General features: G+C 41.3%; 1 long non-coding RNA gene across 1 annotated transcript in view; it reads right to left on the reverse strand.

Annotated features, from left to right (window-relative positions):
- LOC117778781 overlaps nt 1–26,000 on the reverse strand; it is a 346,339-nt gene that overhangs the window by 62,862 nt on the left and 257,477 nt on the right. The window lies entirely within an intron of this gene.

The raw sequence follows: 26,000 nt of genomic DNA on the forward strand, positions 1-26,000 counted from the left end.
TCACTATATCTGTCATCATTCCACTGTATTGTAAAAAATATTTATAAAGATGTCATCTTATGGCTGCTGATTTTCAACTTTTGATCGATTTTATAAACGTGAGAGGCCACAGACATTATGACAGATTTAACCGGTTTTTCATCTCATAATCTTCACAATGCACACACTGGACCATTTGGCCAGAACGTCTGACCTAACATTTGCCGTAAGTCTAAAATCGGCCTGATTATCCTCTAGCAGCAGCCCTTAGGTAGTTCTTATTACACTGATGTAGGCTCTGATAAGTTTGATTTAGTTATTTGATGCCATGAAAACAGGTTGGCCTTGAAGGAGTCAAATGGGGGAGAGGCCAGGAACAGTGGAACATGCTTACAGAATGAGGACATATATATATAATAAATATATTACATGGTAAACCTGAAATGTCTATATATTAAATAGGGAAATGTGGAAGAATGACTAAGCAGTCTGCCATACCTTTACTAAGCTTAAACAACACTGGAGTTTGTATCAGTCCCAGAACCCCCACCTCCTCTTTTTCACTGTAAGAGGTTTATGCCGATGGGCAGTCTCTCTCCACCTCGTTTGACCCATGGGCAACAGTAACATGAACATTTGTGATGTTGTAACCTATATTAGGTGATGGTGGAGGCAAGGCTCCAGAGATCCTCTTAAGAAAAGCTCAAACTGTAGTTAATTAATGCAGAGATTTCACAATTTTTCTAGGCTTGTGCACGAGGTGGATGACAGTTGTAATAACCTGTGTAATTGCACGTGTCATCGCCTTACATCTTGTTGCCAGGCTTTGATTAAGACCTACCATCCCCCAACTGTGCGTCATCAAACATTAAGCAAGCATTCTGTCAAGAGTCCAATTGTTTTACATGTCCACATCCTTTAAATTCCTCAGAGACTCCTCAAAGACTTCCGGATCTTTACTTGTGAGCTTCCAAATAAGGCCACATACCCACTTGCTCAAGTCTCATTGCTGGTCCTCTGTGTGCAATAGCCTGAAGCAGAATGTGGAGATCAAGTCAGGTCAGCTCGTACTCTCACACTTTTTATTTCATTATTTTCAAGACAGCTCGTACAAGCTACTAGCTCCACTCCCTGTCCTCGGGTTATGATGATGCTGAGTCAATTCTCTTTGCACTCCCATTCTCTACTTGTTCCCTTGTTTCTGAAGGAGAAGCTTCTTGTTTTGCTGTTCTCAGTCTTTATCTACAGTCCCTGTCTATGTCTGAGTTAGTTCCCTCTACCACTCCATACACTCTCCCTCCCTTACAGCTGTGTGTTCTCTCTCCAGTCTCTCTTTTCTCTTCCGTCCTTTTCAGTCAAACCCATTGCTTGTCTCATTTCTTTATCTTTCTGTATCCTTTCAATTTTCTCTGACGTGTTTTCCCCTCACTATTCAGTGTGAAAAATTCTCATCACCTGGATCTCCTGTGATGGGCTCTTGTTTGAAGATTGGTATGAAGAGGTGTTATGAGTACTACCTTTAGAGAAACTGATAAACTGTACTTTTTATTAGACCAAGAAACATTTTATCAATATATTGCAACCAGCAATTCAATCCATCTGGGACAGTCTGTCCTCTAAAGGCCAATGGTAGGACTGTCTTTGTTCAGCTGTGACAATATGTGCTCCAGACTTTTTCTATCTGTATTCTTGTCTTTCAGTATGTGATGACTAGGTCTTGTTGTTGTTGCTTTTTTTTTTTCATTATGTTCAGGGGGGTAAAAAAATGGTTTTGTGTGGGTATTTCAAACATTCGTATCGACTGTGGCGAATGTAAGTGGAACCTCCACAAAGGGACAATAAAGCCAAAGAAAGTGAACTGAGAACACAATAAAAGTTTTGGCAGCTTTTTGATTTGGGTCAGGGACGTCCTAGTATGGATGATGAATGATATTTTAGGGAGAGCCAATTTAACTTTTTTTCACCCAGCTACTCACATGAGAAACTTTCATATCAGGGTTTTTTCAATTACTGACACTGTGGCCTCCCCAATTAAAAAAAAAAATAATAAAGAAATATCACACCCCTCGGATTTAACTGAGATAATGATATTCTCGTCTGCAAACCTGTGCACCATGTCCGTGTGTTCAGATTTGACTTATGACTCAGAGAGGGAGCAAATTAAGACTTTAAAGTAAGTTAATTGCCTCAATAAACGAAATCACAGCTCCTGCAGTAAAATACTGTATTTACAAGTTAGACTGAGTCATTTCCATCCTAGATATAAATAATGAATAATCCTGTCTCCTCTAAGTTATATTAATTCACAGCTGCCCTGCGTTTGGCAACACAGCGTGGGTTTATTTACGTGATATCTTTAGAGCACAGAGACAATACACAGTGCCCTAAATGGAAGCTTTTAGAACTCGATCAATCAAAGAAATATTCAGTAATTTAGGCTTAAATGGAAACAACGCAGGACAAACTGTTAATGTAAGAGAGCATGAGTATGAAGAAAGGATAAATGTTGGTCCGGATAGTGGATGTACATATACACGTTCATCATTCAACCTCAACACCAGCATTTCAGGTTTTTGCAACATGCTAAATTTCAAGATTCAAATATCTATAGAATAGAATCTATGCAGAAAATAAAGACAATCAATCTGTTTGGTATTTTTCCTTGCTAGACAGAGGTTCACACTGAATGCGTGTGCAGGACTTGACGTCCGGGTCCCTGATCTGCCGTGTCTTGCACACATCTGTTGTTCACACAGGGAGCATGTCTGCGTGTGCCCTCTGTGGAGCTGCTACATGAGGTTTCTCGTACGACTGCTGTATTTCCTCCGGTCCTGCAAATGTCTCGCAATTAAGAGCTTGTTAAACAAATGAATGGATTAAGTCAACAGAAAGAGAGTGCTTTTACTTTGAAACAGGTACAGGAAGTGTAGCAAATATAGACACTGAAGCTGTGGTGAAAGATCATTTTCACTGTCTATTTTGCTGGAGCACGCGGCTCACGCATCCAGTGTGGCGTGGCCCAGATACCACCATTACCCTAAAACATAGCTCCAACAACCAGCATGAATTCCTGTTGTCCTGGGGGCAGCTGAGGGGGGAGAGCGGTCGTCCTCTAATCAGAAAGTCAGCAGTTTGATCCCAGTCTTCTCCATTCCACATCCCCGAAGTATCCTTTGGCAAGATAGAATTGCTGAACATAGATGCACTGTATGAATGTGTGTGTGAATGAACACCATTTCTCTGAAGTGGAAACCAGGTTTAAGTGATGAAGAGGGGCGTTCAGAGGCCTAATCTACTGATCACTTTATTAGGAACATGCACATCTTATTTTGTATCAGTCAATCCCACGGCAGCAGTGCCATGTATGAAAAACTGCAGGTACCGTTAAGGACTGAGGACTGAGGAACAAGATGTGATGTCTGTGACTGTGGTTGACGTGATTGCAGGCGACAGACGGCTGGTTTGCTGGGTTGTATGTCAACGTGGAGCAGAATCTCCAACAATGTCACAAAAACTGAGGCTGTTTGAGAGCGATGGGAGGAAGAACCCAGGATAACTAATGTGTTCTCAGTAAAGAGCTAAGTAGGTGTGTGTTCCTATACCGTTTACATTAGCCATCTCAATTCAGTAACAACATTAGGGTGCTAATGGCATGGTGTGGCATAATGAGTGCAGTGCGAAGTGAAAGAGGTCAAAGTGGACGGCACACTACCATGCAATTATATGTATGAAAATCCAATTAAAATACATTTGTAGTTAAAATGTTATTCAGTACGAAGGCCTTTTTGACATGGGAAAGTAAAATTACCATTATGTTTCTCCAAACTTTATTTTGTATAAATAGTAAAACGTTTAAAAACAGGTTTTGATTGTGCTGAAATGAACTTTCAAACTCAACTCTTAAGGAGTAACTATCCCCTAAATTATTTATTTTGCATAATAACATTAATTACTATGTATTTGAACATTATGCCTGTGTGTGCGTGCATGTGTGTGTGCACTGACGGATGTTATGCTGATGTGGTAGAAAGCTGAAGAAGTGACTGGGGTGAATGTTCACCTCCACATACTGAGCATGTCTACTTGATGAACAATTATCATTCATTACTGCAGCCTGTCACCCTCTCTCACTCCGTCTTTCTCGCACACCTCTGCAAACACTATGCTTCCTTCGACCTCTCTCTCCCTTTCTCTCTCTCCCTTCCTCTCTCTCTCTCCGACGCTCCTGCTTTTCTCAGATGTCTCTCAGCGATCGGCATGGAGCTGTCGTTCTGTCAGCCCTCCATCAGCCGATCGATCCACTGATCTTTTGCCTGACCAAATGCTTGCACACCAGTTTCTCTCTGTTTCTTCCTGCACTCTCCGTCTCCCCACACCCTTCTCTCTCTCATGCTTGTTTGTTAGCTCTAAGTAGTTTTGGCAGGGAGGGTAAATAATCCATTCTAAACTTTATTTCCCTGTGACAAGAACTATAGCTCTTTTAGACTATGGATACAAAAAGTGGCGTACCTGTGGTGTTGAGAAAGTGATCATGGCTCAGGGAAAACATATTCTGAATGAAAGGCCATTTTGTTTCCACTCATTATTCTCTCTCCTTTTTCTTTCATGTCTGCAATTTCCTATGGGAAAATGATTTGGCCAAACCAATCACCAGGCTTAAACAACTCTGGCATTTGGACACAGAAGATAAGTGATTACACAGGAAGAGCTGTTCAAAAGTAAGAAAAATAGTACAGGAATAGCCCCTGAAGTTTAATTCTGTGATAACAAATAATGGTTTCCTTCCCTGCACCAATAAAGACCTCTGTTAGCAGGTATTTCAACTGAGTAACAAAGCTGTGTTATAAAGTACGAGTTTACAGCCAAACAAGCTACGTGAGAGTAAACATGGGCACAGTGTTTCCTTTCCAACGCTCTTCACTATGACATCTGTTAGCGTTTGTTAGCATGCTGACATTTGTTTTTTGCAAGTGCAGTCTAGAGTAAAGGGTAGTTTCATGAGCTTTGCATGTCAGTGTTTAAAAAACTAAGTATTGGACACTGACATTTTTAACTGATTAATATGACAAAACTCTGGGGTTTTCTATCAGAGGATGAAAGACTTTAGTGTCTTAATTACATTTGAAGATACTGCTGCACTATGTTATACTCAGATTATTGACACAGACAACTGACAATAGACAATGTTTTGTTAACAGCCGCAGCACACTCAACATCACATGACACATTGTGAGCCTGTGTTCTGGATCTGTACTATTGGGGCATCACTAACAAAAGTGGAATAAAGTGCAGTTGAAGTTACAAGCTGCTGATTCTGGGTTTTCTGCTGTATCTTTAGAATGTGTCGTTTTCTACCAGTGTATAAACATCAATATTCTATCATGTGCATTGTCCATTAGAAAATCGCTAAATGTCACTTCCCAAAGGCTGGATATTTCATCTCAATGACAGGCTCAGGATCTATCACCTATGTCCATTTAGTCAATGGCTAATTATTTTTGTTTGATTGGCATGTGCACCAATATTTGTTTATTTTCAATTTATCAAACTTGATCATTAACTATTTCTGAATAATGGTGAAGTCCTCTTTTACTATCCATGTCTGTCTTGTCTGAACAATATGGATTTATTTTATCACCAAATTCACTGGAGATGTCCAAAGCCCATTGTTAAGACAGCATTCAGCCTGATGTGACCACATTTTAAAGGACTGGTTTCCCTTAAAAGAGCCAATTGAAGTCTTATCCTTACTCTGCTTGTTTGTCCACCTCAGCGTGATGTTGAAGCTCTGTAGTGTTGCTCTAAAGTGCAGCATTTCAATTGCACACCAGATAAAATGGTGGAAGTGAATATCTTGCCTACCTGGTACGTGGATTGGTAAAATAAAAAGATTTGGGAGGCTCGGACTTTAATTCACTTTTAGCAAAACCAATGTTCAAAACACTCAGGTAGCAGCCTCCTGCTTTTATCGAGCAGGCCACAATGAAAAGTGTCAGTTGTATGGTCCGTCTGTTCTCTCGAGGCCGTGTCTGATCACTTGTGAGGGAAGACTCTCCACTCTGTACATCTGCAAAAGGACAGGGGGTTTTCTGTGGGTCTAAAAACTCCAACAGAAAGATTCAACTTCTTTCTTAATTATTGCATGACATATCAGATTCCGGAATCAGGTTATCTAAGTAAAACATACAAATATAAATACTAATTTAAGAAAAGGTATAAAAATAGGGTTCAGATCAGACTTGTAACTGGCAGATCCCAGATCAGGATCAAATACAGATGGACTTTGATGTGTTGAGGTAGTTTTGCTGCCCTGGATTTAATATTTCTGTCAGAGCCTCCACCTCTGTCTAGCTGCAGTGTGTCTCTCTCCACCCCCCCCCCCCCTCCCTGTGTGTGTGTGTGTGTGTGTGTGTGTGTGTTGATTACATGAGTGGAGTCAGGTGTTGGGGAGTCAGACCACCAGCTGCCAATCATCACCATCATCCTGCTCAGCTACAAATACCTGGTTCCTCCCTCAACACTGTGTGAGATCGTAGACTCTGTTTGCTCAGTCAGTTGTGTGTCCAGCCGTTCTTTAAAATATACTGTTCCTTGCTCTTGCCAGCCAGTCGTCCTGTTTTCTCTCTGTACTTTCAGTTCCTCAGCCTGACTCATCTCAGGAATTCAGCCTTCACACTAAACTTTCCAAATCACTGCACCGCTCTGGGTCAGACCTAAGCTCAGCCTTGTTTTCACCACATCAAGCCCTCCTGATCTTCTCTGCACTAACACCGTGTCAACAGTCTCCCAGTCCATCTGACGCTTGCTAGTTTGAATAAATACTGTTCATATCCTGACTCAGTTCAGCTCTATGGTTCTGTACACAGCCTCAACAGTTTCATTCAGCAGATTCATTAATTAATTCTCTTTGGGATGGGGGGCTGTTGCATTTGCATTGTATTTTTTCCATGTAGTTTGGTTACACCCTGCCTGAGTTTACCTGATGAAGTTGCAACATCAAAATATAACTTAATTTTGGGGGTTCACATTCAGTATTCCCCATGGTATTTTTTTGTGGCTGCCACCTTGACTGGCAGTGGGAGGTTTATAATGATGACACAATAGTTGGAACACCTTCAGAGTATAATGGGCTCCATCCAAATCGCTATCAGCTAATGCTGATTTAATAAACCTCGGCTTAATGTTTTTGTTAACACTGTCAGAGGTGTTCCTTCAACTGAATAGCAGGGCTTGACAGTTAATGCTTTGCCAAGACGCATGTCTGCTCTCAAGTTGAACAATTTAGGAGGGCATCAAGAGGTTTACGGGTGCATTGAAAATTAAACAAATTAGTTGTTTGTTTTTTTTTTTAGATGAAGGGATATGAGGAGTCATAATGAGGGGTGAACTGTGGCCCAGGTGCTATCCTAACCAGACCCGGACCTGCAACCAATAAATCATTGAGAATTGTAAATTTTGACAGAGGAATCGGTTTGTGCATTTGCCAAAATGATGTCGGACTCCATAGTGTTCTCTGGACCTCTACTTAATCTGACCAGTGATTACATGTTTAGCTGCATGTTGTCATTTAACCACTGGCTGTCGATGTGGTCTAGACAATTGGCAAAATTTTGGAGGAAACCTGGTCTAGTGAGGAGAGATGGCGTTCATCCCACTTTAGATGGAGCGGCTCTCTTATCTAGTAATATAACTCGTCTTGCAAATCCAAAATGACAACCCAGAGTTGGGACCAGGACGCAGACCTACACACTTCTCTGGGCTCACTTTTAGATCAGTCACACAACCACAACCCCATAGAGACTCTCTGCCCCATTACATTATTTAAATCAAAAAATTTACTGAGGGACAATTCTACAGAAAAACAAGAATTAAATGTTGACTTATAAACTCAAGATCATTGTCAGAAAGGTGGTTTTAGTTCATGACTCAATCTCGGATCATAATATTTATTTTCTGTCTCTCACTTAGACCTGGACGCATCCTGAAGAATATGTCAGCCTAAATGAATCTACTCCCCTGAATCACAAACACTCCCATTCCTCGTGACTCTGGCTAAGGAGGTGGAGTTGCAGCTATTTTTAACTACAGTTTATCAATCACTCCTAAACTAAACTACACTCATTTTGAAAGTTTTGTTCTTAGTCTGCCACACCCACCCAGGAAAACGCAACAGCCAATCCTATTTGCTGTAGTTTACCGTGCTCCTGTGCCTTATTTTGAATTTTAACGGAATTCCCTCAGTTGTTTTTATCAAGCATAGTCCTAAAAACAGAGTTATTATTGTCGGTGACTCTAATATTCATGTTGCATTTATTTCAATATTAGACTCAATTGGTTTAAGTCAGTGTGTACACCAACCCACTCTTTGTTGTAACCACAGACTTGACCTTGTACTATCATATGGTGTCAAAATTAAACATCAAATAGTACTTCCACATAATCCTATTCTATCAGACCATAGTTTAATAACCTCTGTCTCATTACCAGACTACATGCCATTAATGGAATAATTTTTTATAAGAAAACTATAAAGTTATAAGAAAACTATAAAGGAAGTAGCACTCCAACTGTGTTGAAGGCCCTCCACAAAGCAAGAGCTTATTATCCCACATTAATTGAAGAAAATAAAAACAACCCCAGGTTTCTCTTTAGCACTGTAGCCAGGCTGACAGAGTCACAACTCCATTGAATGCAGTATTCCTCCATCCCTGAATAGCCATGTCTTTATGCACTTCTTCAACAATAAAATTGCAACAATTGCAAATAAAGCTCCACCATCTACCGCCCTCAATTGATGCTAATACATCAAGCACAGATCTCAGCAACAGCTGAGAATCCGACCAATTATTTACACAGCTTTCTCTGATCGCCCTTGATCAGCTGACCTCAATTATCTAATCTTCTAAACCCACAACTTTTATCTTAGATCCCATTCCTACAAAGTTACTTCAAGAAATTCTGGCCCTAATAAATAGTACTTTACTGAATACAATCAGTGTATTGTTATCATCAGGATATGTACCACAATCTAAAGCTAGCTTTGTCAAAAAACCTACTCTGGACCCGGTGGTTTTACCCAACTACAGACTGATATCCAACCTCCCTTTCCTGTCTAAAAGGTTGTAGCCAATCAGCTGTGTGACATTCGGGGCAGCGTATAGCTCACCTGGTAGAGCTGCTGCCCCAACGTGGCATGGCCTCAACCCGCAGAGGCCCGGGTCCTCCCCCACTCTCTCTCTATCCCCCCTTTCACAGCTTACTCTGTCCTTAAAAAAAAAAAAAGCTGTGACTTTCTCCAGAAAAGTTATCTAAATAAAGACTTTCAGTTCGGGTTTAGAGCTCATCATAGCACAGAGACAGCCTTGACAAAAGTCACAAAGGACCTTCTCATAGCTTCAGATCAAGGGTTTGTGTCTGTCCTCACCCTGTTAGACCATCACATCTTACTACAGAGACTAGAAAAGTTAATTGGCATTAAAGGAACCGCCCTAAACTGGTTTGGATCTCGTTTATCAAATCTATTCCAATTTGTATATAATTACTTTAAAGACTGACACACTTTTCCATTACGTTACAAACTGCTTTTAATTTTGTTCAGTTACACGCGACATCAGTTGCACTTCTGTCCGTCCTGGGTGAGGGTGTCATGATTCTGCCCTGACCCCGAAGACTGAAAACTGTTTTGGTTGTGTTTTATGGACTCTATGGTTTATTGACTTTTACCTGGGTTTCCCTTGTTTAGGTTTGTGTTCAGTTGTTTTCCGTTTTTTGACGCTTCCTGTTTTATTTTGAAATTATGTTTCTTGTGTGTCTGTAGCTTTATTTCCTGCATTTCTCCTTTCCCCGCCCTTGTGATCATCTGCACCTGGTCCAAATGTGGTTTCACCTGTGTACAATCATCCCTGCCTCCCCTGGGTATATAAGCCTCCATGCTTCTCTTTATCAGTTTCTTGTCTTTCTGTGGTTCATTGTGTTTCCTTAGTTGATGTTGTCAACCGGTTACCTGGTTTATCTTGTATTCTCTGTTTTGATCAGTTATACTTTAAAACATTTTCCTGGTTCCTTGTGTTTTCTGTGCATGTTTATTATTGGACTTTGTTTTGTACCTTGCCTTTCTCAGCCTTCATTCAAGGAAAATTTTTGTTGTTTCACCTTAACGTGGCTCCTACATTTGGGTCCTCCTGCTTTCCACTTGTGACAGAGGGATCCCTCACATGTGGCTCTCTCTCTTTCCCCTGTTAAGAAGTTATTTTTGGTAGTTTTTTTCCTTACTCTTGTTAAGGGCAGAGGACATCACACCTTGTTAAGCCCTATGAGACAAATTGTGATTTTTGGGCCATTTATTTTTAAATTGACATGAGAAAGGTGAATCGTTTTACTTATTTATAATCCCTGCAGTTCAATGGGTAAACAATATAGTTAAAATATATTGCATTATACTTTCTTTGCCTGGTCAGATGTTGACTCCAACCATTGATGCATCTAATATTTATATATACATTTATAGTGCACTGAATCACAACACTAGATGATCTGGGCATTTTGTAAAGGAAGCTTTTTCCATCTGGACCTCCCTGATTTTCATTGAATCCTTCTGCTGTAGAGTGACTGTGTAATCTTTTGGACAGTACCAACACATACTGTAAATTGATCCTTGGGAACAACACAAGAAGTTAGGGAGTGAGGGTTTTCAGTGTCTTCAGCCTGAGCCTTGGACAATCAGTGCAAACCCCAGATTGACACACAGCTCACACATTTATTTTTACTTGACTGTGAGCAAAACACTCGCCCAGAATGGGTATTTTTGGGTACATGGTTTATTCAATGGTTGCCATAACTGATTGGTATAAGATGTTGAATACTCTTATCCCAAAATCACAGTAAAACTGTCTTCATTTTCTATTCCATCATTCAGACTCTTTTACTTGTAGTTATTTGAATCGTGGGCTGTTATGTACAAGTGAAACCAGTCACCAGATAGTACACGGTTAAATTCTAACTGTACTTGCCTGTGAGTTGAGGAGAAAGTAGAAGCAACAGTGAACTGATTTAACTTTTCAGGTTGTTTACATTGTTATCAGCCTTTTGACAGATTTACCTCTGAGTTCAATACCACTGAGTCAAGTGTTTGTCAGATTTCCGACTCCACTCCTACAGTTTATAGGTCAGGGGGTCTTAAACACTTCAGCCAAACACAGAATTTATCATCTTGCCCTTATCCAGACTCAAGCAGTCACAGCCATCATATCAGGATCCAGCAGAATCTGGACTGTCTCCAATGTCTGTTTTGATGATGTTGGTCTTCTGAAAGAGCTGTTAAACCTTTTTCAGGTTTCTCCCACAAATTAGGTTGTTGCAGCATAAAAACACAGCAGAAAGAAATGAAAAACTCAATGTGCCGTCTATTATGATTTGCATACTGGTTGCTTTTTAGATTACAAACATTGAAAGGTGAGAAAGTAAATTTGCAAACTGTCTTGATCTTGGCAGAGTTTGCGTAGTAGACATCAGGTAATTTTCATATATTGTATTTCACATTTTCACACATGAGGCCTTGGTGTTCCCCACGTGAGAGTTAAAAGAGAACGGTGATATCGTGACAGAATAAGATATCAGGACATTTATATTGCTGGGGGATTCTTCAATATGCCTCAGGTGTTACATTTAGCAAAGGCACTGATTTAGCTCCAGCATAATTTAACAAGTGTGGGGGAAAAAGTTATTTTAAATTTTTCACAAGTTCACAGCTCCATACTAATGTAAAAGCAATTAGCTTTTTTTTATTGATTTAAATAAAAAATATATTTAGTTAGCTATTTTCTAAAACTTGACCAAGCAAAGTGTTTCTGTTTAAAGCTAATGTCCTATTATTATTATTATCACTTGGCAGGTCAGAGTATGCATCATAGGTGCATAAAACTGTGTCACACCTAAATTATCTGTATGCATATATACGTTATAATGTATATCCCTGCGTACGTGGCTCTACACAAAGTGACAGCGATACAGACGTACCAAATATACGCAGCAGCAAAGGGATCTGACTCGAGGCGACCAAACAGAGCAGGCATCCTTGACAACAGGCAAGACATTGAACAAGTCAAATACACAATGAAGAGGGGGAGCTCGGGTGGAAGCAGGTTGCAAAGCAGTTTTCAGCAGAAAGGGTTCGTAGGTTGACTCAGCTTAAATTGGACACTGTGTAACTTCAACAGTTAAGATGCGAATGAGCGTTTGTGGGTTGGGGACAGAGCTCGATCTTGTGGCCTGCCTGAACTAATGCTTTTCTCAATTCGTTGTACGAGCTACGTGCCAGTGGCAATGACATTTAACACGTTTTCCCCTCATGATTTAGTTTCCTTCAAGAAGACTGTTAATGAGAATCGCTCATTTACAACCAATTAGCCATGAAACAAAGTGACACATTATATTACAGTAATTCTATTCAGTAGAGCAGCAAAGACCCAAGGGATGTACTGTTCACTATTAGCATTTTAATGCAGATAATATCGAATCATACCCCCCTTAGATTTACCTGTACTGAGAAATGATTATAAATGCTGTGGTAAAGCTCTTTGATGTACATAAGTCACTGTTATTGTCATTCCTGTAAATATTGCAGTAGAGTGAATTAAATAAAGTGGGGTAAGTGATTGTGGGGAATGACTGTTGATATTTGAACTTCAGACCAAAACAAACACACCCATTGACTGGTTCTTCACAAACCCCCCCCCCATATTCATGAACAAGCATCGTCAAGGCGACCCACTGATCTGAAGCTGAAATTGGCCACAAACATTAACAAATGGGACAACAAATAGTTCTGTGATCCAATAGTTAAGAAAAATGTTACGCACCTGTCAAGCGGAAACCTTTTCATCCCCTGTCCCAACTCTTTGTGGTCCCTCCACTGTTGAGACGTCTCACCTATGTTCAAGATGGTCTTCACCCTATTGTCTCCTAAGGGCAAGCTGTAGTCTGTGGTGCTTCAGCACTAAGCATTTGGAATGCTACTGTGGAAATGGTTCTGTGAGAGGGCAGTAGTGGCAGAAAGGCATCTCACCTGCTCTTTCATCTTGGCTACCAGTTAGGTACAGGATAGATTTCAAGGTTCTTCGAATTGTTTTTTAATCATTACATGGCCTTGTGCCCCAGTACATCTCAGAGCTCCTCCGTCCCCTTGCCAATCCCAGATCTCTTACATCCTCAGGCCAACTGCTTCTGGCTGTCGCTCGGTCGAGGCTTTGGGGTAACGGTGATCGCGCGTTCGCTGTAGCCGCCCTTTTGCTGTGGAACCATTTACATCTTTCAATTAAGCTTCCCACTTTTATGGCTAGACTGAAGAACCCACATGTTCTCTCAGGCTGAAACCACTTGTTCCGGTTGTTAACATTCTCCCTTTTTATAGTAGAGGGCAGAGGAGCGATTACATTATCTCATTTGAGATGCAACAGGTGATGTTTCCACATGTCTTATTCATCAATCACTCCACGATTGGAACACCTGCCGATTGCTTATAACGGTTCCTAATGAAATTGCAGTTTCCCGGTTTAGAGACCTCCGTCTCGCTTCCACCACCCCTTCAGCCTCTTCTGTCCTGTGCACGAGCGAGAATGGAATGAAGCTTCCAAGCTAGTACAGGCAGCCAACTCAAGCTGCAGTGCTCCAATCATGTGATCTACTGCTTCACTCTCCACAATCTTCAATAATACACAGCCTCCCTATTTGGCAGTCTGTTTAAGATTAATTTCCCGTCACTCCCTGTGCTTGGCCTCTGCTGCTGCTGCGTCAGTATTGCTGCCTGATGATTCAGCCCCTCCACCGCCCAACCATAACTCCCATCATATCTATGGAATCATATCAGGGGGAGTTGTGAAGTTGGAGCCCAGACGCCAAACACTATGTTCTGCTGCAATCAACATTTCAAATGTGAGTTGTCTGACTGAAGCACCCTTATTGCTGATTGGCTGAAATAGTGTTAAAGTGTTGTAAGAAGAAATGTTCTACATTTTAGCAGGGACAGTAAAACAACTGATGTCTTATCTCTGACTTCTCCAGTTTGATCAAAAGTTTCAGAAGTGAAACCAGAAATCTGTACTTGCTTCAACTGGCGGGACAATTCAGTCATTCAAAGACCTGATTACTCCATGCTTGCCAACATTCCAACTCCAGAATGGTCATTGTGCTCATTGGCAACGAGGAGTAAAATCCTTTTGGCTGCAGAATAAATTACGCGGAGATGGTTAAACCCAAATTGAATTGGATCGTCACTTATGTAGAGAAGCTATCAGAGGTGTTGAACAGCATGTAAATCATATTGATGGTTGGATTAACCCTCTTGAATGGCAGACACTTAAAGCCAATGCAACTTTGGTAAAGAGAAATAATTTTGTCACAACTCAATGAGGAATTTTACTTCAAACCTCAGTTGTATATTGGCCAAACAATGGCTTGTCTTGTTTATTGATTGGTCTGTAGTTTTAGATCTGATGTGGGAAGTGCTAGATTTTAATTAAAACACAAAATGAATTCAACAGGCAACTACAAATGAATTAACTTGCAAATTCTGTATAAAATGTCCATCAATGGCAGCCAAAACTCAGCGTATTATATTAAAAAAATATTGCACAACAACAAACCACTTCTCAGATATGAACATAAACAATTTTAACTGCTGGTGAAAACATAAACCTACCCAACTTCTTAACTGGGCAATATTAAGATACCAGAAAAGATGGGAATATGTTGGTAAAAACTGTATGAGAACCACTGTCTTCTAAGCATTTCTATTTCAATGATTAATCACTACACGTATGAAATATTAGTGAAACTCGGCCATCACTACCCCCCCCCCCCCCCCCCCCCCCCCCAAAAAAAAAGGTGACAATTAGTTTGCCTAATAAATGACTAAAACAAACAACCAATGATTAAACCTGTCTTTTAATTTCCTGTCAGCTGACTTATTTATTAACTGTCCCTAATCCCCTATTTAATGGAGGCATTAGCTGGTATGATAGAATCTGTATGAGCTAAGTGATGCTGACGTAGAGTTGCTGTGTCTGGGTCTGTCTGTCTCAGATTTGTGGCAGCAGTCCCCCTCCACTCTGCCCAAAAGGATAAACTGTCCTCTTCTGCTGTGTGCCATCCGCTCATGTTCAGGCTCTTGCTCAGATGACAGGATCGCTATCACAAGGGACAGCTACTTCCGCTGGGGAATATTTGCATGTCAGCCAGCCTGTCTGCCTCTTTCTCTCTCTCAATTTGTCATCCTTTTTATTGTCTTGTTCTCTCGCTCTTTAATTCTACCCAACACACTCTGTCTATCACTCGCTCCCTCACTGTATGGTGGATGAACATGATATATCAGCTGTGAGGAGCACGAGGGGCCAAAGACGTGGGGGAAAGAAAATACATTTTTGAATGAAACCATTGAGACAAAAGTTTTCATTGTAGGTTGAGAGTGTTTTATAGTGGTGTCTGTAAGCTTATTGAACTAAATGATGCCCAGTCCTTTGCACTGGCCCAGTGGCTATTCTGGAATAAGCTCCCAGCCTTCAATAATAAAGTTACTGCATGCTTTTGTATAGTTGTGTTTTTTCCTTAATAAAGTGAAGCTAAATAATCTGGAACACCCCCTGGTAGCTGGCTGCAGTATACAGTAGGTCATACACCTTGCCTTCTCCATGTTAGTGGAATGTACAACATTTCTCCAAACATGGTTTTTGTCATGTTGCGTAGCTCTAATCACACTGATGTATACTCAAGTGATTTTCAGATAAGTTTAGTTTGAATAACTTATGTGCTAAAAAACAGTCATGATTGGTGGCTGACACTTCATTACTGTGGCCCCATCACTACTGTGCAGGCTCTGGCTCCAAATGATGTCACCAGCTCAAGATGGCAGCTCCCACATCTGAGATATCTTGGCTTCATTTTAGTAAAATAGGAAGAAGTTGAGATGTGTCAAATCTTTGTTTACAGTTGATTAATTGTACATTGCCACTGGGCATCATTGAGGGTCTGCATTTTGAACTGGTTTCAGCTACCAGCTCCCCTGCATGGGCGGTTACCATCCATCTACTCCATCTAATCATGCAAGTAGAATAGGGTTGTCTTTAAAATAAAGAAAAAAGGTCAACAATGTGATACAATTACTAAAGCAAGTTTTGTTGGCTAGTATCCTAAACAGTGTTATTAATTGGATAAGCTGATCTTGCCTCAAGAATATTTCTCTCTGATCTGTTTGTTGGCTACTCGTGAATAGGTGTACAACTTAATTAACACAGATACTCAGCTTCTGTACAAGTTTCTCTGGCTGCGATGGTCACATGGTTGGAAAAGGCAAACATCATCAATGCCAACAACAAAAGCTGCAAAGAGCTGAGCATGTCTTCCAGAGTGACGGCCACCTTCTCTAGGGATGCTACTGAAACTTGGTATTAAACAGACGCAGTCGCTAAATTATTAAAGACCACAGTATCAATGAGCTGACATCATCGGTTGTGCTCTTGATAATAGACAAATTAAGAAAATAGATTTCCTATTTATTATTGCTACATTAAAACTTAGAATCCGTCATCTGATTGTTAATAATAATTATTCCATCCAAAATGATCAGAGCATCATTGGCGCTGCAGTACTTTAGTAATGAGGGGGCTGCTGACACTCTTTTAAAAGAGTCCTGCCTTCATCCTATGTACTGAGGCTTCGGTCCTCCACAATGATCTCAGGTTCAATTCCGACTTGTGGCCCTTTGCTGTGAGTCGCCCCCCTCTCTCTTTCCCCCTTACACACTTTATTGGCCTTATCAAGCAAAATGCCCCCAAAATATCTTCTATATTCTATATCTTATCTAAAAAAGAGAGTCCTGCAGTCAATTTTTTAACTTAAGGTACAGCATCTATCCTACTTGCTCTAGGGTGATATGAATGTCGCTCACTCAGCATAAGAGGAAGCCTCTGCTGGCCAAGCCAATTGAGGACATGCATGTCCAAGACTTTGTCGTGGAGCTGGTTGACCTTCAGCAGACACGTATACTGATATGGTACTGGTGTCCATCACTTGGATTATGCTCTAAATATTGTACTGTTTTTACACACTGTTAAGTAGTGTTCTATATGGTTGGTAAAGTTATTGTGGTGTTTTCCCTTTTTTTTTTTTCTCCAGTTTCTAAATTTCCCAGAGTTGCAGGAGAAAAAGATCCACATGTGTACAAGCTATTACAGAGACACAGTACTCAAGTTTGCCCAGCACTGGTCAGGTCACAGGTCAGTCTGCTAAAACAAGGAGCCTGGTCAGACACCAGCAGCTTAATGACTGTGGTGACCTCCTGCAAGAGAAGTGCAAACCAGCTGCCCAGAGATCAGATGAGGCCTGTCGGGAAGCAGCTGGGCAGCACAGTCCCTGTCAACATCCTCCTCACGACTGAGTGTAAAGTCAAATAAAAGCATTCCTCCTCATTTCTGCCAGGTCTGTGGCCTTTCACAATATTAGGGTGTCTGCTGCCAAAGCTGAAGAAAACAATGGCATCTACTGTATTTCTCTCAGTCTGCCCTTGTGCCTTGGCCAAACATTGTCTATAGTGTCCTAAAAGACACCATTAGTATCTGTGAACTGAAACTGCATTTAGTCTTTAATGTTCTCCAAAGTCTGCACATCCTTTCTGATTCTGCTGCTGGCTGAGCGGTTTACTGCTGACTACACAGACACACACACTGAAGCTTTTCCCACCATTAGTATAACAAGTTAAAATCCCTCTTTCTCCCCCTGATCCTCCAGAGCTCAGAGAAAACTTCAAAATCTACATTTTGTTATAGTTTGATATAACATAGGCTATAAAAGATAACTTATGATTCTACTGTTGGGAATAGACCTAAGTTGCTTGGAGCAAAGAGATAGTCTTCAAGACTAACATAAAATACAAACCTGTGTGTGTAGTGTACATGAACAACCTAAAAGTGCATTTGCTTTTTGGTGAACTGAGCGGATCAGTTTGCAAGTGGTGAATGTGATGCATGTTGAACGATGCTCATGTTTTAGGGCAGCGTCAAATGAAACATTTAATTTCCGCCTCACAGAATTTCAGATTTAGTATCCCCTCTGAAATAATGCAGTTGTAGCCCAAAACCTCTAACAATCCAAAGCACTACATCTGAACATTAGCTGTGCCACATTGGATTAGTGCCTTTGCCAGAGTCATGCAAGAACTTAATGTTGATGTGAACAATGTTTTGCTGTTGATCAGCTGCTGGTTGAGTGAGAGTTGGTCGTAGAAAGACAAGACAGATAGCGTTGGAATCTGTGGAGTCAGGGCTTGCGTTGTAAGCATGAGGTACCATGATCGTCAGTTCATTGTCTCTGTGGACATGTTTAAGTTGTTTGGTATAGGTGAAAGATGCAGCCTTGCAGTTGAGTTCCTAAACCTCCATGAATTGATTTCATTGCGCTAAATCCACAGTTAATTTAACGGACATTTTAATCAATCTATTGTACTCTTACAAACTTCTATAAAACTCAAATTTTTGCAGTAAAAGGTCCCTCAGTCTTTTTGACCTGTGAGCACTCCCAATCCTGGTTTGCCGTATAAATGGCTCACTGACAATCTTTGTCTCTGCTTGGACCCTTTGACTTTCTGTCCTGCTGACAAGTGATTTTTCTCAGAGGATGGAGATCTCTGCACTGCCTGTAGTCTCATGGCTGAGAGGAAGCAGCTTCTTGCACTATATCATTGTCCATGTATTCATCTAGATGTAGAAGTAGATGTTTTTGTTTAAATTCTTGCTTGAATTTCTTTTTTTAAGATTCCTTTATTGGTCCCACACACACTACATGCAATGGGAGGAATTTGTTCTCTGCTTTTGACCCACCCGTGTGAACACAGCAGGACACAACACACAGTGAGCGCACAGAGCAGTGGGCAGCCATGGACGGCGCCCAGGGAGCAGATGTTGGGGGAGTAAGGTGCCTTGCTCAGGGGCACTTAGACAGTGGGGTAGGGAGAGTCCACTTGGACTTGAACAGATCCAGGTCTGGTCCATATCCAGGTATGTTTTGTCAGTCCGTGGCCTCGAACCAATGACCTTCCAGTCTGATGTCCTTCTTTTCTACCACGAGTCCACCGACGCTCCTTTTGCCTGCAATTGATTTAACAAGTGCACACAAGTATGCTGGTAGTATTTCTGTGCCACTCATTAATGTTCATTTGTACACTGTGTCACATGTTTATATTTCTGTTTATAGCTTTATTGTCTAGTCTTGATTTACTTTGGACCCCAAAGCAGAGACTGAAATACAGGTGATGATAAACAAAGGTGTTTATTGCTCAAAAAAGGAAGCAATAAATTGCAGGCATTGGCGGCAGAGAGCAGGCTGGCTGGTGAAATCCACAAAGCAGCAGGAGTGCTGAGATCATGGAAAAAGATCACTGCACATAAGACTCAACGTAGGCGGGCAGCAAGGCACACAGGATATCTGGGTAAATAAACGGAGAAGAAAAACACTGGTGAGGAACATCCAAAAAACAAGGGCATAGAAGGTTCACAAGAAACATGCAGCGCAACTACCGAACTAGACGGAATTATCTGGCAGAGCAGTGGAGTCGAGACCAGGCTTTTATGGGGAGGTTGATGTGCCTTGTCTGCTGCAGAGAAGGAGAAGGCTGCCACACACATGACCTGCAGGAGAAGAACAGAAGGGGGAGGGGGACACAGAATCATCACATTTATACTACTTTTAGTTTCATATATTTACATTTATGTATTTGTATAAAGTGTTTTCTAATATTGCTACTGTTTTCTAAATCTCAGGGAGTGTTGCGATTTTGTAGAATTTTCTGAAACAGTGCAATGACATTCAAGAAGAATCTTGAATATTGGGCAAGCAAAACTTCATGGGTAAATTATGATGTCACCCTAATAGAATCATTGCTGGGCTCAGGACAAAGAATTTAACCGGAAGTGGTAAAAAATTGTTGCAGCAAAATCGGAGTCAAAGTTGTAGTTCCCAGACCCAAATGATGCTGACTCAGGTGACATATTTTGAGGATTGATAAGATTTCATGCAGTTCTGTTGAAGCCGCAGGTGGCTTTATACAACTTATTTCACATATGCAGTAGTACTGCCCAACATGTGAGTTGGATTTGTAAAGCTGTTGGTATTTCACTTAAATATTAGGAACCTTAAGGGTCAAAACAATCTGGGAGATGGTTCTGAAACTACAGAGAAATTAATCACATATGAGAGGTGAAAGAAGTTGAGTTTTTCTTGTGAGGTCATTAGCATTAGGGAAGTTCAATATGCAGATTATGACATAACTTCATCATAACACTGGAGCACTATAGGTGGGGGGGCCCTGATTGCCGCTGGGTATTTGGTACACTGGTCACTGTGTACAGTCCTCGTGGGTCTGTGTTGCTAGTAAATGGTGTTTATGTCCCACTTACACAGATTCTAAATGTTCCTCACTTCCTGCAGAAGTGTAGATCATGTGATACCCTTCCTGATTTCATGAGGGCTCATTCCAGTTACAGCTGACCAACAAAGGTGACCAGGCCTATTCTGTGAGGGTCGGGACACTTGGGAACTACTTCCATTAGAGGGGGAGGGGGTCTGTCTGTCTGGTGAGCTCCTTGTCCTCTTTAAAATAACTTAAAGAAACACATCCTTATAAAATATAAAACTATAAAATAAGCTTTCTTAGGACTTGGGGTCTAAATGGGACTGAAACTTTATTTTTTAAACTAAACTATTGTAGTATTTTTCTCCAAGCTCTAATCTTACAAAGTATTTTAACTATCACACGATTCATTTATGGGGATTAATGATCAAATAAATAATTTTTTAATGTTTTTTTTTCCCCATCTCTTTTTTTCAGTCTTAATAAAGTTTTCATGTCCTACTTGCTTCTCTCCAAGTGCACCTGGCATGAACGAACATGTTTCTATCTTCATTTCAAACCATATTTAAACACAGTGATTGGAAACTTTGTGTAAAACCACTTTATAAGTCAGTGAGGTCTGAGTCTGGCCCTGCTGCTCATTAGTTTATTGTCAACTAGCAAATGCAATTTCTTCAGAAACTGCGGTGAGATTGCCGGCTGCATTGCTTTATGGATGGCTGAACTGTATTGCTTCATATGTAGCTGGGAGCTAAACATCAATAATGGCTTAACTTTGGATGGAGCTGCGGTAGTTGTATGAAGCAGATGGAGGGGAAATAAGAGCAAAATGAATTAAGGGGGTAAAATAAAGGTGATGGATGAAGGGTGTTGAAATGGGAGTTAGAGGATGAGCTCCAGTGCACAAAGAAGCTGATGAGGTTTCATTGAAGTCCGTTTGTTGCAAAACGTTAAGATTCCAGAGATGTACAGGAAGACCTATAACTATGGATGTGTATTTTAAACAGTCTTTCGACATATATCTACTTGATACATCCTTACCTGCGAATAAAAGTTGCCATAGTGATGGAGTCCTACTCAGGTTCTTTGTCCTCCGCTGTTTGGTGGTTGAGTTGTTATGTTTTGGAAAATGTGAATTGTCCTTAAGGAGCAGAAGTTTTTATGTTCAGCAGCTAAGAGGTGGAAGATTACCTGACAACAACAAACCCAGTGTTCCCAGTGTATAGACGGACAAACGCGTCTTCACTCCACCCACTGTACAATACTGGAACCAAAATATCCTGGATACAGATGCTTCCATTTTGCAGGGGTGATGCAGATTCAACATCTCATTAATACACTTGTCCAACCAAGTGTGTGTGTGTGTGTGTGTGTGTGTGTGTGTGTGTGAGAGAGAGAGATCAAATAGCTAATTGAGTTCCAACACAACTAGTGTTATTTTTTGGTGGTGTTAGAACTCAAATGTTACATAAAATATAAACTGAGTACAACCTCTGAATACCTAGTGTTAGATAGAAAAAGGTGCCGATGTGATTTATTTAGCAGTCTTTCATTAAATAGAGGCATTATGGTAGGACATGCTGTAATACTGCCAGCGCTAACGAGCAGTTTCTCACTTTGCTACGTCTACATATTGCTGGCAAAGACGAAAAAACGTCTGCTGCAATACTCGTGAATTTGTAATGTGACCTTGTCTATCGCCGGTCAGAGGTAATGAATGGGTTTGCTTGGCGAGTCCTGGAAAGCAATACGGGGAACAAATTATTTTTTTCAGCCCTATAAATCCTGCCTTTCAGATTTGTCAGCCATGATGCCACTGTATCAAAAGTGGCATCATAATCAACCACCTTATGATAAGAACAACTCAATTTGCTCCTGCCTCGCTGTCAAGGTCAACCAATCTCTAACTCTGCATTTAAATGTCCTCTCCGTCCGCAAACATGAATGATTTCTCTGGATGCATTGGTGATGGTGTAATTTGAAAGTAATTTCAAACCCTGAAATCCACACTTGTTATTGATGACTATGTCAAATGACTTACAAGTACACGTGCGCAGCCCGCACAGGCCGGTGAACGCACACGCCAGTCGACTTCACCGATTCTACCTCATTAATTCAAAGTCTTGACTTTCCAAACATCATAAATCACCGCAGGACTCGCAGCCCAACCCCTCTCACCTTTTCCCTACCCTCCACTTTCTCTCGACCTTATCTTCCCTCCATCTCTCCCTCTATGTCATCTACTCCCTTTTCAATCACTCATTTTCTCTCTTCCACTTGCTTCCTTGGGGGGGGGGGGGGGTCTGAAAGTTTGTAGTATGCAGTTTAAATAGTACTCTGATGAATTGGCTGTCTCCTATAGGCTTGAAGATTAGCCCAAGGGCAAACCCACTCCTGTTTCCTGGGTGCCATGCTGAAGATGAATAACTGTTTATTAACCCGATGCAGAGTGACTCCTTCTCTACCTCATTATGGGGTAGGGGAAAAAAAGAAACATGCCGGCAGCTCCAGCTGGTCACCGCAGCTCTGTCTCTCCTTGCATCTCCCCGACTCTGCCACTCCTCCTGTCTCCTTCTCCATTGCTCTCTTGCTTTCTCCAGCAGATAAACCAGCAGCCTGATGTAATGTGACAGTTTGCATTTGGTTCTTTTTTTTTTTGCTCCCTGACAACCCAGGAAATTGGCTTTTCATCTTACAAAAAACACTGCACTCCGAATATTAGAGGGCATTCATCTTATTATGAGGGGCAGAGGGTAATTGGAAGTTTATGCTTTCATTTTATGGCAATGTACGTGGGGTTGGATTTATTAAGGCTTTTGCTGAGTGTTTTTCAGTTGTACATTCTGTTCCAGGCACATGCTGTAAGTGTGAAACTATAGTGCACTAGGAAGAGTCAGACTTTGAATGCAATTTAGCAGATGTTTGCAAAGTGCAACTCTCTCTGTATTACAAATGCTTTTAAGGGAGGACAGCAAATAATCACTGGACAAAAAGAAAGGTAGCACTGATTATGTATTTTGTTGAATTCATCTGTTTCGGCCACTCAGGGGCAGTGCAGAGAAGTTTGTGCACCCCCACGCGACTGGTTGTGTGTGGCAGATGTGGGATATAAGGCTCTCAGCACGGTGCTCTCTTCTGAGTTCTCTGCACCGGCACATTTTGTTTAGTTATCCTTACTCCACTGCACCTTACATCATTCACACGCCCACATCTACACTACTGAGGCCACTGACTAACACCTCCCAATCTTATTGTCATGTTCAGTTCATAGTTTTGCTCAAAATATATTTTTGGAATATTGCACCAGTTTTTGTCTTGACCCATGTGTCGCGTTATGACAGATAATAATTCATTCTCTTTTTTTCCCTGTCAACCCCTGAAGGAAGGTTCCCTAATGGCCCTGTATTGACCAGCTACTCTTAAAACTGTCACACTTGGTCAAAGACTTCAGATGGACGACGTGTCCGCTCCCAAAGGTGAAGCCAAGTCATCTGGATCACCCCCTGGTGGCTGGCTGCAGGATAGATCGTAAACACAGCTTCCTCCATGTTAGCAAAAGGGACATGGGTGAAATAAAAATGTCAAAATGCGTATCAAATATCAAAGTGTTTTAGGTCATTTTAGATAGTTCGAACTTATCCTACTGATGTATGTTCAAATGTTAATTTTTCCAATAAGTTTTGTTTAAATAAGCTGCTCAGATTAAAGGTGTGTGTGTGTGTGTGTGTGTGTGTGTGTGTGTGTGTGTGTGTGTGTGTGTGTGTGTGTGTGTGTGTGTGTGTGTGTGTGTGTGTGTGTGTGTGTGTGTGTGTGTGTGTGTGTGTGTGTGTGTGTGTGTGTGTGTGTGTGTGTGTGTGTGTGTGTGTGTGTGTTACACAGGGTGTTACACAGGGTGTAGCTGTCCCACTTCTCCACTGGACACCTGTGAAGCACTCCACTCCAGCAGTTTATACTCAGCACTGCCTTTCATTCTCTGCCACTTTGTCGGTTCACCACAGTGGTACTCAGGCTATGGCCGACTTTATTCACTATTTTTTAATTTTGGAAGCCCTGTTGAATTTTTCTGACTTCGTTCTTCCGTGTCAGTTTTTATTCACCAGCAAACCCCCCCCCCCCCCCGCCTACCTCAGAACTCACTGAACGAATCAGTTTACATATGATGAATGTGAACGTGAGCACCGTTGCTCACTTTTTTTGTATCATCATCGTTTAGGCCATCATGTCAAATACCAGGAGTCAGAAAGTGTGTGTGTGTGTGTGTGTGTGTGTGTGTGTGTGTGTGTGTGTGTGTGTGTGTGTGTGTGTGTGTGTGTGTGTGTGTGTGTGTGTGTGTGTGTGTGTGTGTGTGTGTGTGTGTGTGTGTGTGTGTGTTGTCTGGGAGCACACACAAACACCCCGGGACTCCACCCCCACTCACTTGCTCAGAGCGACACACAGGGTGAGATCAGAGGAGCGTCCACATGAAGCACCCAGTATGTGACTTTGTTGAAGAACAGTGGAAACAGTGAAACTACTGAGTTTCTCTCTGGTCACAGCTGCTCAATGATCAGAAGGTTGGTTTTCAGACGGCCAGAGCAGTGATTGGTCTGCTTGGTCCGACAGACTCACCGCCATTTCTGAATTGAGTTGAAGGAATGAACGAGGACGTCTTTCTTTTATGGTTGCAGTTCTTCAAGGAAAAGTAGTTGCTCTTCAACATCAGCTCCAACATGCTCCGCTTTGTAACACTCGCCAAGTGAACAGAGACGCTGGAGAATTTGTAAAAAAGCGGACCAGAAATCGGAACTCCAGAAACTCTACCGCCACTAGCATTTCGGTGGTGTAACGGCAGCGAGACTCACGCACAACTTTGAATTCTCGGCCCCAAGCGGAGGCTACATGTGCACCTATGCCGTAGCTTCCACGCAGAAGCATGGACAATTTTCTGATGGCACATCAGACAAGTAGAAGGTTTATGTGAAGAAAAAATATGAATTAGCCTTTACTCTGAATGCTGTTGCCATCTACTACTGGGTTGCAAATATTACAAGTTTGGGTGCTTTGAGATAATGACACAAATTCTCCAGTTGGATCAGAAGAAATCTATCTGCACCCGGCTCTTTGCTTTCACTTTCTTTCCCTGGTCGCTCCCGCTATCAAACACAATTTTTTTCCTTTTAAAAAAAGGCAAAGCCCAAAGTATTGTTAGAAATGGGAAAATATGACATTTGTATTTGTTTAATGTGTTAATTTTTTTCAAGCAGGATTTTGTCTTCGCATTGAGCAACTTTAGCGACTGAGGATTGACTTTGTATGTAAAATAAAATGCTTGTACAAGTTCAAACAACATCAGGTAACTGGCATTCTGCTGTTTGTGTCTGAGAGGCGGAGCCTGTCTGTCAGGCTGACATGCAGTTATTAGCCTGTTGTAGAGTTGTACCTGGTGATCATGCCCTCATACCCCTTAAGCATCATCTGAAGGATTTCTCCCAAAGTACAGTTTCCTATTTTATTTGGGAAATCAAACTTTAAAAAACATAGCTTTTAAAGGTGGGTAAAAATGAGAGGGAGGCATGTAGATAATACAGTGGGTCATGACCCTCCACATGTCTACCAATAGAGTACATAGGGAGAGTTAACTGGCCAC

This window comes from Hippoglossus hippoglossus, chromosome 17 (assembly GCF_009819705.1).
Source record: "Hippoglossus hippoglossus isolate fHipHip1 chromosome 17, fHipHip1.pri, whole genome shotgun sequence".
Classification (NCBI taxonomy): domain Eukaryota; kingdom Metazoa; phylum Chordata; class Actinopteri; order Pleuronectiformes; family Pleuronectidae; genus Hippoglossus; species Hippoglossus hippoglossus.